The sequence below is a fragment of the Aedes albopictus genome, chromosome 1, assembly GCF_035046485.1.
Source record: "Aedes albopictus strain Foshan chromosome 1, AalbF5, whole genome shotgun sequence".
NCBI classification, from domain to species: Eukaryota; Metazoa; Arthropoda; class Insecta; order Diptera; family Culicidae; genus Aedes; species Aedes albopictus.
Window position 1 is genome coordinate 124785898 of NC_085136.1, and position 19745 is coordinate 124805642.

The window sequence follows — 19745 nt, forward strand, 5'->3', positions numbered from 1 at the left end:
TTACGCGAACTATTTTTTACATAACCTTTTTTGCTTGGACGCATCTATCGTGTAAAACAGAATTGAGTGTTATGTTTACCTTCTAACTTGGTAAAATTGGCCTAATTGGTTGCGTATGTATTTTTTGCTGTGTAGCTTATATTAAACTATGACTTTTTATTTTCATATCTCAAAAACAAAAAAAAAATCATACATCTTTGGTTATTTTATGTGATACGCGACGTAGAGACGAACCAGCCAAGGGCTGAATGTCTCTTTTATGAAGACAAATCAATCAATCAATGTGGTACGCGAAATTTTCAGAATTTTCTGACGTAAAACCCTAATATTTTTACATACTTGTAACATCTAAACACAGTTTGACCCTTTCAACATATTTTTCCTATGAATCTACAATTCAATATCTTAAAAAAACTTAAAATCGGCAAACTTGTCCATAAATTATTTCAAAAATAATAGTTTTGGCATTGAAAAACTTCGATTTTTCGGACCACCCTACATTACACTGGATACGCTAATGACGCAATAAGAAAATACGAGTTTAATTGTTTTTGAAGAACAACAAACCTACCAAGTATCAATACTTTGACTTTTTTTTATGGAACGAGTTATACAGGGTGTTAGGTTCATGAGTGCAAACTTTTTAAAGGGTGATAGAGGACCATAAATGGTGAAAAAAATTGTTTTAGGCGTATGGTCAAATCTCAACCGTTACGTAGTTATTGAACTCCCCATGTTTTTGACGCTTATTGCCTTAACTGGCTATAACTTTAAAATGGTCAAACTTATCGCAGTTTTTTTACCCTTATTTGAAAGATTATTGAATTTTCTATCAAATGGCATCTCTGAATCGATTGGTTTAGTTAAATAACTACGTAACGGTTGAGATTTGACCATATGCGTAGAACAATTCTTTTCACCATTTATGGTCCTCTATCACCCTTTAAAAAGTTTGCACTCAGGAACCTAACACACTGTATAAAAATGTTTTGCAAGTATTAACATCCAATGTACCTCGATAATAGCTCAATTAGTTGAACTACCCAAGTAACCATGGTGCTGAAGCCTTATTGCATGCAGATATACGGTATATTTAGAGCAACACGTTACTTTGCATGAACATTTAAGGTTGTTTTAACGTGGAAATGGCAATTATGCGACTGAACTAAGATTATACCAGTATAATCTTAAATTGATTCTATAATTGCCCATTTCCACTTTAAATCAACCTTAAGTTTGCATGTAAAGTAATGATTGCTCTAAATACACCGTATATCTGCATGCAATAAGGCTTCAGCACCGTGGTTACTTGGGTAATTCATATTTTATGACAGAACACAAGAAAAAAATAGATTTTTACAGAAAATCTGTAAGATACGTTGCATAAATCACACTTATTTTTTAATAATTCAACTGTTACACTTATAGCACAATTATGGGTCACTCAAGGAACAATCATTTCATAATATGAATTGTTTTACACACAAAAATAACACTTTCATTATTTTTTATTTTATATTCTTCAATGAAACTACTTTTTATTGTTTTATATAAAAATTTGCTTGTAAAATTCACTTTAGCCGGTGAAAATTACAAAAATGTTGGTGAATAATGAAAACCACAATAATGGGTCAAAATTGGCTGTGTAACAATTATGGGTCAATTTGTTGCCTATTATGGGTCACTCAAGAGGAATCGGTTCAACAATAATGTTTTGTCTATTTTTTCACTGAATAATCACTTATTCTCGATAAATCAACTATTTTAGTAGAATCTAAAACTGGTCTCAAACCTCTTAACAATGCGTGTTTTCACGATTTGGAATCAATTTTTCAAAATTGGGACAAAATCTTCAACACAACCACCGATAAACGACTAAAAGTATCCAATGTCCATGTACACAGAACTGTCAATATTATGCTGCACAAAAAGTGACCCATAATTGTGTGATTTTTGGTGTTCCTTGGGCACAATAATGAGTCACTTAAATTTTGCCTGAAATAAGCTTTAATTAGCTGCAGTCACATTAATTTCTACATTTAGAACGTTTATTATACCTTTGTTCTGGTGACGATACAATTTTGCACTTGAAAATCACTGAAGCTGGCTTTTACAGAGCTTACGAAAGCAGCGCACGCACTTTCCGATATTCACAATCGAAGCGTTACTTTGACGGATGGTTTTGCGCCGAACAAAAAATATCGAAAATATGTATGTTTGGACGTGTGCGATACGTATAGTGACACAAAACAAATCAACTTATAAACAAAAAATGATAATGGCTAACAAAAGCTTGCAATTATTCAGTATTTATCTACTAAAGCGAAAAGTGACTAATAATTGTGTGTGACCCATAATTGCGCAATGACTGTATAATAAGTTTTGCACAGCTCATTCGGAACATAAATGAGGACCAAAGCGATGATTTTTTTCATAAAAGCGTATACCATGCTGAGGACCACCCTGCACGTGACTTATGGTTGACAGTGTATGCTAATACAATTTTTGCATCTACTAGCCACCAATTTTATAAAGGTAGTAAAACGGAGATACATAATTCGATTTCAGAGAAAAACTGCCCTTTCAACGCTAACCTAATCCGAACTAGGAACGAAATACATATAAATATTTTGATACCATTGATGTTTGCCAAAATAGCCAGTTTGCACTAAACCACTCGCTTCCATTTACAGGACGCCAAATTTGATCTCAACTCTTCTATCGTTCAAATGGCTTTGCAGCGATTACATCTACCTACCAATACTGACTGTTTCAATCAATCTACCTTTTTCGTTCGGTTCACTTTCTCGCACTCCGTCATCATCATCGTCGTGGATCGAGTTGGAATGGTGACCTTCTTATTCAAATATCACAGCGATGAGTCACACTCACGGACGACCGACTAGCAGCCGCAGCCGGCGATATCATTCACGCTATAGGCTGGTAGTTGACAACACATCGGCCAACAACGCGTTGCAACGGTTAGGGAAGTAGGTATCTCCAATACCTAATGCAGATCTTTCACCATCATCAGTCGGCCAGTCGGTCGATTACTGTTTATTCAACTATGTGAGTACCGTGCGAAGGAGGAGATTTGATCCGTTTGATACCTCTCTACATATACATTTTGTTTGTGCTATAGTGTGCTTCATGATACGACGTCTATCGGTTTGAAGTATCAAACCGATCAATGCTACTATATACAATATAGAGCCGTCAGTCATGGGTTCACAAGAAAGTAAGTTCTTTTTGCTTCCTGGGGTATGATGAAGAAGAATTGAACGAAAATTTGCAAGTGCCGGGGCCGGAAATCAAAACCATGACCATCCGCTTATAAAGCGAATGCATAGTCGACTGCGTAACTTGCAGCAAGCTTCTTCTAGGCGTAATATACCAACTGGGATAAAACTTACTTTTCAGCTTTGTATTCTATGACCAGTCCACAGTTAAAAAACTGAGAGCTTCCTCTGCCAATAAACACTTTTCGTCACTCTGCACCAGTGCTGAAAATGTCATTTCGACATATTCAACCACATAAGCTCATTTTAGAAGCTCAACTTGAGACTATGGTATATGGGAAACTTGTGCGTCTAGACCAGTTCTACAGGAAAGTCACGAAAAACCCGCTCTTTTTCGAATATGTAAGGTAAATGTCACGGACTATCTCCTAAAATGCTAATTGATATTCACCATGAATATCAATTGGCATTTTTCGAAAATAGCTCGTGATATTTACCTTAAATATTCGAAAAAGAGTGGATTTTCCGTGAATTTTTGTAGAACTGGTCTGGCCGCACAAGGTCCATATACCATATTCTCATTTTCAGCTTCTAAAATGTGCTGTATGTGCTTGAACTTAGATATGTCGAAATGACATTTTCAGCACTGCTATGCATATTCTGAATTAGTGTCAATATATTTTTGAAAAATAAAGATACCTCAAAACTGGGAATAAATACTGCTAATAAGTATACCTAAAAGAAAGGATTAGATCAGTTTTCAGCCAATAATTGCGCAATTCTCCGTGAACCTGTTTCTGAAGTCATGCGAGTAATTTATTCTACCAAAGCACCTCTCACGGTTTGCAATGATTTGCTGTAGTTAGGTTTACCTGACTAAATATATGCATCACTTAGTCCAGTCAAAGCAATCTTCTCTCGGAATCTGGGAATCGGTTTCTTACGTAATACAGACAATTCTTACTAATTCGCTTCTAAACCTAACTCAGTGAGCATTGAAGCAAGCAGAGATCGATCAATTACCCTAACAGTGCTCTTCTGTACACCTCGACATTGTAGTTGTGGAAAGCGACTGTGTGGCAACTGGCTGAAACCCTTCGACGATTCACCGCCCCACACGTTGATGAGGCCAAATCATGACACCTTTCGTGGTGAGAGACCGCTTATCATCACGCGAACCATCCTCTAAATACTGACTGGCATGCGATCAAAACATGAGCATCAGACGACGACAACGACGGCGATGACCGAGCGCCGGCTGCTCCACGGGCTAAGACTGTGGGAGGGTGCGGGTGGTATGAAAGTAAACATCGAAGATGACTCGCGAAGCAAATCAATCGAGCGAGCGAGCGAAAAACGCTAGCAGGCCGCCACAGTTTCATCTATCAACAGTTCTCCATATAGTGGCCTTGAAGGTGGGTTCTGTTCTGAGCGAAGGGGTCGTTTATTATTTACGTAAGACAATTGACACGGGTTTAGTCGGTGCGGTGTGACCCTCATTGTAAGATTATTTGTATGAAAACCCACGTTGGTATGGCATGTAAGACTTCTTGAACCTTCCCACATATATCCGTACGTAATCAATGAATTGCCACAAACTGCATCGTTTCGATTATTAATGTGGTGTGTAAATATGACGCTTTACCGTGCGAACGTTTAAGGAAAATAAAGTGAAAGGGGGTGATCGCTTCAATATTTTTCACGTGAAAACGTTTTTCTCCTTATTAGCATGACATCTCAACTGGGACTTTTTAGCACACATTCTCAACGTTATGCTATGTTCAAACAGGAACCTGAACTGAATTACAAGTTACTTGAAGTATCACCATGAATATAGTGATCAAGAGATATGTTATTGGACTAATGACGTTTCTCTTGGAAATAATTTGAATAAGAAAAGACGCGGACACCGTCTTCAGCCAATGGCTGTACAGACTAAATGGAACTTAACTCTAGACAACGGACACATAGATACGAATAAGAAACTATTCTCACGAAAAGTTTCTTCACCCGGAGTGGGAATCGAATCCTCACCCCATAGCATGAAGCGGCTAGAAGCTTGGTGACTCTTACCTAACCTACGAGCCTCCACCAATAACATGTTATTCAAATTGCAGAGTGAGGAGCATTATAAAGGTAACGACTTTTTTCATCTTTTCAGTGTCATTAAGTTCTCCAGCCCAAGTAACAATTTAAATTCCATTTAGATTTGTTTATTTTTATGGAAGCTTTATCGTAGCATGACCAATTCATGGAACATTTGTGATTGTTTTTATCAAGAGAAAACAATCTTCGTTCGTTTGCGGTTTTTAGGTTTTCTTCAAGTTAATTTTGAAAATTGCGCATAAAACGACTGGATCTACTAGAGTATTTCATCTTATCATCAGTTTTAAGTCGTATTTGAAGTTATTTTCAACACATAACACCAAAATATTTTAATAGAAGTTTATGCTTCGTTTATTGAAGTGCATTTCATCTGAGTTATCCTTCTTTAAAAACTGCTTGAAACCTTCTATTCTTGTGCTAGAGCCACTACTCTGGAACAAGAACTAAGCGAAATCATAAAAAAATGAACTATCTTATCAACCCAAACGATAAATTATGCAACAAATTGGTAGTTAAACTGCGTTCTCATGCAAATGTAAACATTTAATCTTTTTGCTCACTGATAATTTATGCATTTTGATGCTCAAAAGTAATCATATCGACGAATTGATTATTTTATAGCCAATCAAAAATGCGAGTAGCTTGCTGCTGTCGCCCTACCTTTAGCTAGTTACTCATGCAGGCCACAGCTATACGAACCGAAAATGATATGGGTACTTACTGTGATTCTTCTTATGTTCATGCTAAATAAAGTAATTTTAGTAAGTTGCACTTCATTATTGCAAAAACACACGAAAATATCATCGAATTGGCACATCTTGACGCGAAATGTACAGAGACAATTTTCTAGCTCCAAAAACGTAAACAAACAACTGTCAAAAGCTGTTACTCTTGAATAAAGCGCACAAGTTTCATTTAAGACGAATAAATCTGCCTTAAGATCACTACTAGTAAAAACAATCTTCAATAAATGCTGTAGCTTTCATGCAAGCCAACTTAGTTCCATCATTGCTTTGAAGTGGGTTGGATTAAAGATAATAACAATTGATGGCGGCTGCACGAGTTTTGTTCGCTTGGAACGGCAGCCATGTCTAGAAGGAATTGAAAAAGTGGCGTAGCCCTTTGTTTTTATATGAAATTTTTGTCTTCGTATATTAATGAATGATATTATTCTTGAGGCGCTATGTTATTTTCGTATGTTTTAGATGGCATATTAACGAAGTAGTGGGTATGGCACGGAAAATTTTGATTCCCTGTCACCAACGATCTCTCAGGCAATTTAAATGCTTTAGCCATTTCAATTTGATGGAAATTAATTCACAGTTCAATTAACATTTCATCCATGAAAAAAAACTTGTTCGCATCTGCATAATGCTTAGGTAACAGATTTCATTTATTGTGCACTACTAGCACTTTTGGGAAAGACAGCTAAAAGATCAACATGCCTCAAGCTATTCTTGTTAAAGTTTTATGAAGTTCTTATAATCAATCATCAGTGCAAGTACATAAATACAACTAGTTTCAAAGCAGTCTTCAAAAGCAGCCTTGGAGATCTCCTGAAGATTGGGCCAGATTCGTCTTATAGATATTTTATGCCTATTTTATCTCGGATTTGCAGAACAAAGAGCTTTATTGCTAAGTTTTATTATTCTATCTTAGAAATTACTTCAGGATTGTCACAAAAGTATAATTGTTACTTGGGAGAGGGACCGGCGTTGAACCCGTTCGCGCGAGGGGGATTGGCGAGATCGCCACTAAGAGGGGCTTGGTGTACCCAAGTGCAGCGATTCGCCTGCGAAAGGGCCAGGCAGGCACGCAAATCGCCTCGTTCAAGCTCCGTAGGAAACGCGGAACACGTTTTGTTCGTGTGCCCGCGTTTTCGCACAATGCGTGACCGCATGCTTGCCACATGCGGGGAGGACACAACTCCGGACAACTTGGTCCAGAGGATGTGTAGGGATGAGTTTGGCTGGAACGCCGTTTCAACGGCTATCACCCATATCGTCTGGGAGCTACAGAGGAGGTGGCGCGTGAACTCGGAGAATGGCTAGTCCAGATGCAGTACAAGAGGTGGTCCAGGAGTTTGGAGTCGTCTTTGTAGGTCATACCGGTGCCCTGCGGTCGAGATCGACCCTTACAGCGATTAAGTGGCCGCGGAGAGGAAGTCCCGGTAGTGGTGCTGTCGTGGCGTCGGTCTACTGGGTTGGATCCGAGCCCGCGGTTGGAAAGGGGTCCCCGGCAAGGGTCGGGGTAAGTGAGACCCTGCTGTCTGCAACCTTCGGGTGCATCTGATAGGGCCTGAGGGGTAGTGATACCCTTCCTTTGCGGGCAGGTCGATGCACGTGGGCATCAGTTCTTGATGTCCGCTCAGCAGTAGGGCGCGGGCGGGGTTGACCCTGCCCGCCTTCCAAGGACAAAGAGAGTGGCGAGGACCACTCGGGAAACTGGCTAAGTGCCAGCATGTTACCGTGATGGACTCTCCAGAGCGAGTCATCGATGTTCGTTGCTGCTAGGCTACGCAGCTAACCTTGAGGTTGCGTGGTGCACTAGCCTAGATCAAGGTAGCTTAGTCAGTGTGCCCTCTCAGCATACACGAGCCGCCAGTGGCGTGCTTCAAGTGCTTTCAGCAAGGACATAAGTCCTGGGCATGCAAAGGCTCTGATCGGAGAAAACTCTGCAGGAAGTGTGGAGTAGAAGGCCATTTCGGCACCAAAATGCTTTATTTGTACGGCGAACAATGGCCACACGACGGGCGGGCCCAAATGCCCAGGCACGCGAGGAGGCCGAAATTCGAAACGATAATGCAGGTTACAAAACTAAACTTGAACCACTGTGAAGCGGCACAGCAGTTGCTGTGGCAATCAGTCTCGGAGTCATCCCTTCCAATAACAGAAACTGGGTAGCGGATAAGGTCAAGCTAGCGGCGAACTGTATAACCGGTCGTTTTTCGATCCAGGAAATAATGTTCACGTGGCACGCGGGCTTCGCAATAGCGAAGATCAACGGGTTGTACTACTGCAGTTGTTATATGCCCCTCTCAGATAGCCGATAGACCCTCGTCTATGCTGGATTTGCTATCATGCGCACTAGTGGGATTGAGTCCCGACTCCCGTTGACTAACGCGGTTGGGCTCTACTCGAAGCTATGGCTAGACTGAACGTGGATGTCGCGAACGTAGGCGAAAAAAAATGCTACCGTAGGAATTATGCAGAGTTCATCATTGATGTGACCTTCTGGAGACCGGGTCTAAACCCTAGCTCGAACTGCAGGGTCGACGATGGATACACGCACAGTGACCATCTTGCGATTCGATTCAGGGTGGAATACGGCCACAGCCGAAGGTCATCGGTGATGGCTGACCTCTCGATTCGATAAGCCGGTATTTGTGGAGTGATTGCTTATGGAGGGTTACATCGACGATTTATCCAGCGTCTATCTATTTAGTCGGAACCCTAAGCCGTGCATGTGACGACGCTATGCCAAGGCGATTCCTACCCAGAAAAGGGACGCAAACCGGTGTACTAGAGGTGTCCAGAAATCGCAGAACTCCACGCGGCAGGATGCGCGGAAAAAAACTAGATTGAACGAAGAGATGCCTACAGGGCGACTAAACTAGCACTGAACAAAGAGATTGATAAGCGTAAGTGATAATCTCTGCCAGGCAGCCAACACGACCCCATGGGGTGATGCCTACAGAGTAGTCATGGCCAAAACGAAAGGCGCGTCAGCACCTCCAAAACGCTTCCCCGAGATGCTGCAGAAGATCTTGGAAACGCTGCTTCCGCGCCACGGTAAAAGGCCATGGGCCCCCGTCCCCTATGGCCAAACCCAGGTGACGAACGACGAACTCATTGCAATAGCGAAGCCGCTTATGTTGAACGAGGCTCCGGGTCCGGACGGTATCCCGACAGTAGCCATGAAGACGGCCATCGAGGTTAGACCTGGCATGTTCAGAATGGCTATGCAGAGGTGCCTAGACGGAGACGAATTTTCGGAGGTGGAGAAGGCAAAGATTGGATCAACTGCCCAAACCCGGGAAGCCACCTAGCGACCCCTCGGCATACAGATCTATCTGCCTGCTGGACACCACCGGAAAATTTTAGGAACGGATCATTTTGTTGAGGCTGATGGTCTATACCGAGAAACCCGATGACTCTGGCCTCTCGGATAACCAGTTCGGCTTTCGGAAGGGTCGATCGACGGTGGACGCTATTAGGGCTGTAACCACGCGGTCGTCACGCTGGACGTAAAGAATGCGTTCAACAGCGCGCAATACACCATGGGTGCGCGCATTACACCACCTAGGAGTCCTGGTTAACCTATGCCGGATACTGGAGAGCTACTTCCAGAATAGGGTGTTAATCTATAACACCGAGGAAGGCGAAAGGAGCTACAATATCACCGCGGGGGTACCTCAGGGGTCCATCCTGGACCCAGTACTATGGAACGCGGCGTATGATGGCGTATTGAGGTTCAAACTTCCACCGGGCGTAAAGCTAGTCGGCATGGTATATTGATATTGCATGGTATACGGCAAGTCGATAGAGGAAGCAACGCACGCAATTGACATAGTGGAGTACTGGATGAGGTCGAGTCGAGACACTTGGCACTCGCGCATCACAAAACGGAGGTAGTAGTGGTAAACAACCGCAAGTCTGAAAAACAGGCAGTCACCAACAGGCGGGTGCACGATCAACTCCAAGCGCCCACTGAAGCAATTGGGAGTCATGATCGACGATAAGCTGGAATTCGGAAGCCACGTGGAATAGGCCTGCAAAGGGCAATCATGGCGATAATGACATTGTCATACAGTGTATCAAACAATTGTCCATACAGCACTTTTTTCGGCTAATTTTTTTTTTCATTTAAATGTTCATAACTTTGTCATACGTGTATCAAGAACGCTGAAATTTTGACCAATCATGAACAATGTATTAAAGCTCCATTGGTAAAACTTTGAGCGAGAAAGTTTTCTGAAAGTTATAGAACTTTTAGTAAAACTTATAAGATTTTTGAACAAATTTTTGAAACACTTTATCTTAATATGTACTTCATTAAAACTTTTTCATTTTTTGTTGTGTTACAGCTTATTCCTATACAGCTTTCATATGCAGCTATGTTTGAAGTTTTATATTTACTACAAAAAATATTAAAAATCGGTAATTCGCTAATTGTTGAACACTACCCAAATGTTGAACAGTTTCTGAATTTTTCATTATAAATCTTTCTTAAGTAATTTTCATCCAACGTAAACGTATGATGTAGATGCATATACATGTGGGTCACGATATTGCTTTAATTAATTTACAAAATTATACATATTTTATGTAAAAAAAAATTATTGAAAATTTGATACCGCTGATTACACGAAAACTACACAATTCTTAAGATTAATGTTAAGAAATTGCTGTTACGAAATAAGCTTTGCGAGCAAATCAACCACAAATATCAAAGGCACACCATAGTTACAAGAACTGGAAGGATGTCCTTAACAGTTTAACATTGTTTAAAATCACATTTTCATTGTAATTTAAATTGAAAAACATATTTTTCTTATCACACTATCATTATGCATCCATGATCCAATTGTTGAACACTGGCATAATCTACGATGTTAGCATGACTGCTAGAATTTTTTTTTCACTTTACCTAACCGTGCATTTCATGGGGTTTCAAGGGCGTTCCAGGGATGTTCTAGGAGTGTTCCAGTGGGCTTCAGAAAGTTTCCAGTGGTTTTCAATGGGTTTCAAGGGCATTCCAGAATTGTTCAAGAGGAATTCAGAGTGTTAAGGGGGTCCCAGGAGTATTTCATGGCGTTTCAGGAGGTTCAGGGGCATCCCACGTGTTTTCAAGTGATTCAGGGTAGTTCCACGAGTGTTCTTGGGGGTTGAGTGGGTCCCTGGGTTTCCAGAAGTGTTACAGGGGCTTTTAAAGGCATACTTTTCTTATGTCGTTTTCACTTCTAATCAAATCTTTTCAGCCATTTTTGCATCTAGTCATGTTTAAAACGATTTCAGTCCACTAGAGCTCTCTTCAAATGTGCGATTCCTTGTCATTTAAATGAATTGTCACTAGCTCGGAATAGCCGGGAACAAAACACGAAAAACCCGGAAAAAAGTCCGCCAGAGTGAAAAAATGTCGGATGTCGGATCAAAGTCGGGTCAAATTTTATCAAATGTTGGATCACTGTTGGACCCACATCGGGTAACTATCGTGTCTATGTTGGGTTTGGTGGCCAAAATAAAAATAGGTGAATGATAGGTTGATGTCGGGTTATACGTCATCAATTACGAACAAAGCTTCAACCGTTCAACAATTGGCGAGAACCGTCCAACATTAGGATGAGCTAGCTTAAGGAAGCGTTCAACATTTGGGTTACAGACTTCCCATACAAATGTTCTTTTTTCTCTTAGAAAATGGAATTTAAGGGAATACAAATTCAATGGGCAGTATAAGGTATGAGTAGATCTAGACGTTCACTGGATATTTTTCAACTAAAGTGGAATTATGCACAGAAAAACGAACGAAAACCAAAATGCCAGTACTAACCGTTCAACAATTGGCGAATTACCCTATTTGTTCATTTGAAAATTTGTCATATTTTGATCAATAAAAGTGCCAAGTGTGTTCAACTTCTTAAAGCTTTCTTAATGTAATATTTTTTTACAGGACCTACTAAACCACATATGCATAGTAGGTCCCATGCATTTTTCGTTCAATTAATGCACTTTTTTAATTGAAAACGTTTGAAAATATGGAAAATTTATAAACATCGTCAACTACATAAACAGATTTGTTTATTTTTTGTAGTGAACAAATCAACCCTTACAAGATTGCGTATTAAATGTTCATGTGTTAGTGTTCCTTTCAAAAAGTTGGAAAATATTTCATCTAACATTCTTTGAAATATAGAGTATTAAAATTTCGTTTAATAAACCATCAAGCTTTACTAAAAGTTCTATAACTTCCTGAAAATTTATTCAATCTCGCTGAAAATTGTACCATGGTTTATAATTGGTAAAAAATTCAGCGTTTTTCCTGGGACTTTAGGGCCTCGGACTTTGTAATACTGCGCCGCGAGCAGCTTACGCTTACTCGAGACCATTGCCGAGATATTTGACATTAACTACAGTGTATCAAACAATTGTTCACTCAGCAAATTTTTCGTCAAATTATAATGTTCATAACTTTTTTGAACGTCAATCAAAAACGCTGAAATTTTGACCAATCATAAGCCATATATTGATGGCGCAGTATCATAAAGTCCGAGGCCATAAAGTCCCAAGAGTTTGTGACGCATTTCTTCGGGGTATAACGTCCGAATCTGCTGATACGCCACGAAGTCCAAGGAAAGAAGGCACATAGGATATTATGACGCATCCAAACTTTTGGACGTTGTTTCGCAGAAAAACGCGACAGAATGGCCTCGGACGATGTGCCCCCTGCTCGCGACAGTAGCGATCTCCATACTAGGGTAATGGTATCTGCACACGCAGGTTCCACCGCATATCCGGAGTGTGCAGACTGCGACGAGACCGCGGAGCCTGTGCTCTTTGAATGTCCATTTTCGTGGAGCAAAGATCAAGTATGCAGGAGACGACCAAATAAACCAGTGGTGTTCATCCTGCGGCCCGCGGGCCGCATGTGGCCCTCCAAGCCTTAAGATGCGGCCCGCGGAGTACTTTAAGACGAATCAAAATTTTTGAACGATTATTTGTAATAACTCGTTAAATTTATTAAAAAATAAAAAAAAAAAATTGCTGATCAATTTTTACAGTGTTGAACACAAATTAAATGATAAACAAACAAAAAAGAACAATCCGTTCTGGTAAGATTCGAAATCGCAACTCCGAAATATTTCGGCATTTCAGCTAAGTCTTGAAGCCAGCTTATAGTTATTTATAAGTGGAACGAATCAAATGAAAGTTTGTTAAAAATGTAATCTTGAATCATTTAAAAATAAGTTGCAGTTTTTAAGCGCAGTTAATGCAACACTGAGCAAATATTTCACATTTTACCTTTCCGAAGAACATAAAAACACAAAGCACGAAGTTTTTGACAAAATTCTCAATAAATCTCAACGTAGATTAATTTTCACTGTTTGTTTAAATTTCTATTATAAGACTCACACATTTTTTCGAAACAAAACTTTTGAACCCAATTTTAATTGTCCAAGCGAAACTCCTTAACGAACTTAAAAAAAAAACTTAGGCGAGATTCATAAAGCGTCTCCTGTGCCATTTTGAAGAAACTTTTGGATACATTTTTGGAGAAACTTCAGGAAACATTATTGGCGAAAAATTTTAAGCAACTCTAAGCGAAATATATGGAGAATCTCAAATCATCCTGGAGAAAATAAACCTGAAGAAACTCAATGAGAAAGTTGTGGCGATACTGCATGGAAATTATAGGAGCATCTCCTAGAAAAATGTTCTGGTGCCACTCTAACAGAAATTTCTTGAACAACTTTAGAATAAATTCCTCGAGTAACAAAAAGAGAATTTTCAGGAGTAACTACAAACAAGATTCCAGGACCAACTGCATCAAAAGATGCCTAGAACGCCTGAGGAAAATTTGAGCAATAAATTTGAAGCAACTTATGCAGCAACTTTAGAAGATAATGTTGAAGAAACTTCCGGGAACAATTGTTAAAAATCTAATTTTTGAAGAAATTTAATGATGAAGTGTTTTATCAACTTTAGAATAGAATTATGGAAAGAATATACTAAAACCTTCAAGAAACTCCTGGAAAATTTTCGGAAAAAATACCGAAGCTATTCTAGGAGATATACTTGGAAACGATTAATGAGGAATTCCTGAAATAACTTCAGGGCAGTTCCAAAAGCAAATCTAAGAGGAGTTCTTGGAGGTGTTCCAAGAGAATTCTAGAAAAACTAAAAGAAACTTCAAGAATTTTTTTGAAAACCTTCTGGAGCAACTCAACAAGAAATTTCAGGAGAAAATGCAGCAAACCTTTTTGGAGCGATTCAAAAGAAATTCTTGTAAAAGCTGCTTGACAAGTTCTTGAAGTGGCTTCAAGGCAATTCTAGGGGCAACTTCTAAATTGTTTGTTTGAATTTCAATTTGAAGCTCACACGTTTTTCTCAACCAAACTTATGAATCTAAATTGAACTCCCTTACACAAGTTCTGAACAGTTCAGATTTGTAATAAATATGCTTTAGAATTGTTATTTTTGTTGTTTTTGTGCATCGATGTTTTATGCGGCCAGCAGGTCGATCCCGAATTGCAAATTTGGCCCCCGGTATCCTCCAGCCTGAGCACCACTGAAATAAACCATAATCCGGATGAAGACCTTGTCGTGTATTTTCATATTACTAGTGGATCATATCACTTACCAAAGGTGGCTCCAAGATCCACACTAAGGTGGCCCACACTTATATGAAAAACAAAAATTTCGAAAAATGCCAAGTCTTACCTCTAAATCAGTTGTTTTGGACTCCCAGAAGCTACGTGCAAAATTTGAGCAAAATCAATTAAGCCTAAGGGGGCGCTCAAAACGCTTGAAGTTTGTATGGGAAAACTTGGCCAAATGTATGCAGAAATTTCAAGTTTTCGAATTTTGCCGCTAGGTGGCGCTGTAAGCATTCAATAATCAAACCCTTTGGTATTATTGTAGGTGACTATATGCCAAATAAGTTTGTCAAAGACCAAGTGATCCAACGTCTGTGAAAAAGTTATACCCTAGGTAAAGTAAGGATAAACTTTATTGTTATTTTTCCAATTACATGTAAAGGAATACTATCAATAATAAAATCTCAATACTTTGCCTCACTTTGCCTAGAATATATTTATTTTTCGTCGGATCACTTCGCGGTCTTCAAAGTTCTTTGGCATATAGTCATCTACAATAATACAAAAGGGCTTATTTATTGAACGCTTACAGCGCCACCTAGCGGCAAAATTCGAAAACTTTAAATTTCTGCATACATTTGGCCAAGTTTTTCCATACAAATTTGAGCGCCCCCTTAGGCTCAACCGATTTTGCTCAAATTTTGAACGTAGCTTCTGGAAGTCCAAAACAACTGATTTAGAAGGTAAGACTTGGCATTTTTCGAAATTTTTGTTTTTCATATAAGTTTGGGCCACCCTAATCAACACCTTACCCTACCCTACTAACAAATACTCCTTCCCGAGACAACTGTGGGGATGCTGTGGATTCCACGGTTTATAGTAACAACGGTTGTCGAACTAACATTCCTTCCCCTTTCCCGATGACCGAAAGGACGTGACAATGAAAGGGTAAATAGGTCAATTAACATTAGGCCGTCCCTATTTTTGCAAAAGTTGGAAATGTTAAAAGTTCAATATTGCAAAACGATCTTCTTCTTCTTTGTGGCTCGACGTCCGCAATGGAACTTGGCCTGCCTCTTTTCAACTTAGTGTTCTTAAAGCACTTACACAGTTTTTAATTGAAGGGCTTTCTTTATCTGCCATTGCATGATTTTGTATATTGTGAGACAAGGACAATGATACACTATGTCCAGGGAGTCCAGGAAAGTTTCCCGACTGGAACGCCAATTGAACCCGCCGTCTACGGATTGGCGATCCATAGCCTTAGCCACTAGGCTAACTGGAGACCCCTAGCTAAAACGATCAATATTGAACTTTTAACATTTCCAACTTTTACAAAAATAGGGATGGCCTAATTAACATCTACTAAACCAGAGACTCATGCAAAATATTTCGTTTTACCAAATCAAATTTCAAAGATTTATCCGTAATGTGTCCGACAAACTTTTTGCTTTTTTCTACACCGTGCTTTTTAAATGGGCGCTAGGTACCCACACTGTTGGCCGCATAAGGGTTAAGGCTCCATTGAAAATGGCAAATGTTCCAGAAATAAAAAGGCACTTTTTCCTAAAATGATTCATAAATCGAAGAAAATAAGAATGTCCAATTGTTTATTTAGTCAATTATGACAATCGGACACGCTGATTTTTTTTTTGCTTGTTCGTCATTCTGGAGAAAAGTGCTTTTTCCTTGGCTTTTTCAATTTTGAATAAGTTGTAGTTGTAACAATCCTGCATGTGTATGAATGGAATAGAGTTCAGTTCTGTGCCTTCAAGGGAACGTGGATGGTTAAGTGGCTCTGTAGCTTGGAGGAAAGAAGCGCCCATCTAGCGTATTGGGAGCCGTGGGTTCGACTCCCACCGGAGCACGTGGATTTCTTTTCATAATTCAAATCTCAATTTGTTCATCAAACATGTGTTTCTGTTGTGTGCATGAAGGTCAGAGCGTTGATCATTGGTTGAGAATAATTTCGAATGGTAGCGATCCATGTTTGATAAACGCGCTTCGCTAATTTCCTAAAGAGAATAGCAAAGTTCGCCATTTCGACACCAGATGTTTTGTATGAGAATAAATGTTGCAGCAGATGTTTTGTATGAGAACAAATATTTTTGTATAGCGCATCAGATACCTCAAACCACCCTCCCCCAATAAATCCTTACGCCCCCAAACGTATCAATGTACAACCAATCGTATTGACTTGTTGTTTTTTTGCTCTAGAATTCAAACCGCATTATTCTCGACAACGCAAATCGGATCTCTCAGCGACATTTTCCCGGAAAGGCATTATGCGCGTATTTCCTAATTGGGCCAATTTCCTCTTGAAAGTCTTCTGTCGGAATAAACTGCTTCCAACATAATAAATCGCAAGTGCTGCTTCCCATCGAATGTAACAAAGCCCCTCTCCATCCCCCATCCCACTATGGGAAATGGGCGGAAAAATATATAGATCTTTCAATATCAAAAGTATTAGGTGTTTTTGTTGATTTTATTAGAAAACTATGATGTATTTAGACAATTCACAACTTCCATTTGAAAATGGAAAGAGTGGAGTGACGCTATCAAGATTCTATTTTTTTAAATCAGTAATAAATTTTGAAAACGACGTATAATCAATGGTGTAGCATTGATTATACGTCGTTTTCAAAATTTGTTACTGAAATGTAATATTTAGAGAGAGATGATAGATGACAGAGAATTGAATAACAAAATGAAGATTTTCAACCGCAAATGAATGTGGCGAAACGGGAATATATTTTTGAGAGACGAGTATATTAACTATTTTGTTGTTGACAAGCATACATGGTAGAGGCATAACACGCGAGTTTACCATTTCACTTCAACTGAAAGTAGCAAACACCAGGTTCCCAAGGTTACCTAGAATTCCCTTTCTGTAAATAAGGTTCTTGGACTAAAGCATAAATTCGTAATTCTAAAAAAAAATGCCTAGCCAAAAGTCGATTATTTTATTTTTGCCCACCCGATGTCCGATAGTGCATCCCCCCTCAAATAATACCATAAAACGAACACTCACCTGTGGGATGCTTTGATGCTGGCTGGCTTGCTTTGGAGCTTCGCAGGGTCGATGTTTGTTTCCTTTCCTTTCTCTGTCCACACGGTGTCGAGACAACGGCCGGCCGACTAGATCCAGACGGGAGAGCCAGCAAGTCAGCAACTTTCTTCGTGCTTTCTGCTTTGCACTTTGCTCCGTCGTCGTCGTCGTCGTCGCACGTTGCCAACGAGGCGGCGAAAAATAGAACAAAACAACAAAAAACCACCACCGTCGTCGTTTTCGTCGAACTACCGCGACTCTCTTCTTTCTATCTTGCGGCGCGATTGCCTTTTGCTTATTGCTTCTTCGCCTTTTTCCGATACTGGGGCTCTGTGTTTACACCAAATTCCTTCACTTTCACGTTTCTCCGGGCTGCTGGCCGATGAAACCACCACTAAGTAGGCAGCAGGTAATGTGAGCGAGCACTGCGCACGGCCTACTTCGGTAACCCGTGCGGGGAGGAAAGGAATGGGATTATCACTTGTAATATATTTAAGAAGGAAATTGAACTGCGACAACTACGCCTTATCGGAGTATGATACGAAATAAAAGGGTGTCCTTCCCACAGGATATGAAGTTCACCAAAGCACGCCAAAGGGGACACGGGTGGAACGAAACGGGGGGAAGCACTTCTTATTCCTTCTTCTATAATGGGGGCCATTACACAGTGGTTCAAATAGAGAATAATACAGTCGTCGGCATTATGAGTGCGAAAATGTGAAAATAATAGTGTATTACGATATTGATTATTTAAAGAAGTAGCTTTTAACGAGAATTATTTATTGTTAAATATACCCAAAAATAAGTACTTGACTGGACTACGAGACACTGAAGACGACCTTACAGTTGATTTCGAAATACTTATCTGTCATAGGATGCAAATGCAAATGTGAGATGTTCTTCTTTTCTTAGTTTCCCAGGTATAGGTATAAAGATGACTCTTACCAACCTTCATTTTGTTGGGATATAGTTCAATCAAAAACTTGACTTCAGTATCTTCATAACGGACGGAATCACAACCATTTCTCCATTTTGAAGCAATGCTAAGTTCTGATGTATGGTTGTAAGCACGATTGGTTTAACTAGCAACAAGCGGTGTATTATCTTCACTCTCCCACATTTGAATCCAATACTTTCTCTTTGATATCCTTATATCTTTGTTGTATTGTATTCAGTTAGAGCTCTTCAATACTTTATTAAATATATTTGCTTTATAAATAATCGTGATATACATAATGGAATATAGATTAGAGTCTAAACTCATTTCTAAAATTCTAAAAGATATTGAATGTGCTGAGGTTTCTACATATTACAATAAGTATATTTAATATTTATTTAAAGGAATTCTTGGGGGTGGAAGCTCAGGTAAAATATTATCTCCTGGGCGCCCATTAAAAACACCACCCCCGGCGAAGACTGGCGCTCGAGCCTAGCTATTTAGCACTGTAGTTGGAGGAAATGCCAATGCAGAACCCGTAGCTTCCGGGAAGGTAAGCCCAGCTCCCTGGGTTAGTGGGTTGGTGTCAGGCCCTGCGAGCCAGCCGTAAAAAAGACTAGCACCGGAAAATCAACAAGAGAAGAATGCGAACCGATACCAATGGCGACGACCACGAAAAGGGACTTGCGATTGGAAGCTCGGTACGTGGAACTGCAGATCTCTCAACTTCATCGGGAGCACCCGCATACTCGCCGATATACTGAAGGACCGCGGGTTCGGAATCGTAGCGCTGCAGGAGGTGTGTTGGACAGGATCTATGGTGCGAACGTTTAGAGGTAATCATACCATCTACCAGAGTTGCGGCAACACACGTGAGCTGGGAACAGCTTTTATAGTGATGGGCGACATGCAAAGGCGCGTGATCGGTTGGTGGCCGATCGACGAAAGAATGTGCAGGTTGAGGATCAAGGGCCGATTCTTCAACATTAGTATAATAAACGTGCACAGCCCTCACTCCGGAAGCACTGATTATGACAAAGACGCATTTTACGCGCAGCTCGAACGCGAGTACGACCGCTGACCAAACCACGACGTCAAGAT

General features: G+C 40.0%; 1 protein-coding gene across 16 annotated transcripts in view; it reads right to left on the bottom strand.

Moving 5' to 3' along the window:
- LOC109403520 (serine/threonine-protein kinase D1) overlaps positions 1-19745 on the bottom strand; it is an 89368-nt gene that overhangs the window by 39933 nt on the left and 29690 nt on the right. For 4 of the 16 annotated variants that reach the window (XM_029861598.2, XM_029861592.2, XM_029861593.2 and 1 more), the window contains exon 2: positions 17690-18146. The exons of 1 other annotated variant lie outside the window; for it this stretch is intronic. The gene's annotated coding sequence lies outside the window, so the exon portion shown is untranslated. Of the gene's footprint in view, positions 1-17689; positions 18353-19745 lie in introns of all 16 variants that reach the window. 11 more of the 16 variants (XM_029861603.2, XM_029861600.2, XM_062845338.1 and 8 more) reach the window with 4 other exon arrangements.